Below are 1315 nucleotides of genomic sequence, written 5' to 3' on the forward strand. Positions count from 1 at the left end.
TGCACGGTTTTCAAGTCATATACGGTACTGTTAACTCAAGAAAAGTATAGCAGTTAAGAAAAGGTTCATCAGGTTGTGGTTGTGAGATGTTTAGATTCTGCTTGACTAACTGGAATCTCTTATCGACTCAATTGTACCTGTGGCACGAGCATGATACCAACAGTGATACCGGAAACCATGTCAGGCTGGAGATATTCACGCCAATTGTAGGTACGAAACCAACGTGAACAAGGGAGAAAGGCCTCAATCCAATCAATCATCTTCATCCCCTGCAATTTCGCTCTCCATCTCAATTTCAAATCCATGGAGAAATAAAAATCCGGTGATAAAAATCCTTTGTGGCCATGGAGGTTCAAATCCTGTGATTTCGGGCTATTTGCAAAACAAATAATGGTCTGGGATTAATCAGCTCGCATAACGTGTTGGATATTTAGGTTAATAACAAAATAAAAATAAAATAAATATGCAATTTATTTAGCTTTTAATGTTAAAATATTTATTAATTAGTCATATTAATGGAGCTCAATCAATGATGTATTTGAATATGTTTATCACTTAGTTATTTAATTAGTTTTGTAGAGTTCAAAAAGTTTTATCAATAATTTATCATATCCTTAATAAATTTGCACATTTACCGATCGATTAAGTTTGAAAAGAGACGGGCAAGGTGAGGAGAAGGAAGAGAGGAACGGGTTTACGTTTGAAACTTCATCATTCTTAATTTAGTTTCTTATCCGCTATTTGGTTTTAGATTTTTGTAGGAATTGAAATGATTAAGGAGCCGTTTACTAAACACTTACCGGGTAAGTGTTTACTGATATCACTTGTCTTACCAATTGAGTATGGAAAAGACCGAGAATTTTACCGATAAGAGGCATAGCAAGGACCGAGAGTCTTACCCGGTAAATGCTTACCTGGTTTAAGACACTTACCAACAACTTATTTTGATGGTCGAGAATGTTACATGATAAGGTAAGCGAGGGTAATATCTCTTGCTGATAAACACCTACCTGGTAAGTGTTTGGTAAACGACCCCTAAATTTGAGATTAGTGAAAGATTTCAAATGCATATGCATCCCAAACAAAAGACATCTATAAATGTAACTCTGTTTGTTTGTTTGTTATTTATCATATTTATTTTATAAATTTTATTTACATCTATACTATATTATAAAGCATTTGACTAAAACTCTTAAAAACTCTTAAACTCTTAAACTCTTAAAACTCTTAAACTMGTTCATCCCTAAACAATTTCATCCCTATCCGATTTCATCCTATAACTGAATTTGTGTAACTAACTGCAGATAAACACAAT

At 33.6% G+C, this 1315-nt stretch overlaps 1 pseudogene; it reads right to left on the reverse strand.

The window, feature by feature from the left end:
• The window catches only part of LOC112524762, a 16972-nt pseudogene extending 16667 nt beyond the window's left edge, over positions 1 to 305 (reverse strand).
• Between the last annotated feature and the right edge of the window lie 1010 nt (positions 306 to 1315).

This window comes from Cynara cardunculus (genome assembly GCF_001531365.2).
Source record: "Cynara cardunculus var. scolymus isolate 2C chromosome LG 13, CcrdV1, whole genome shotgun sequence".
Lineage (NCBI taxonomy): Eukaryota > Viridiplantae > Streptophyta > Magnoliopsida > Asterales > Asteraceae > Cynara > Cynara cardunculus.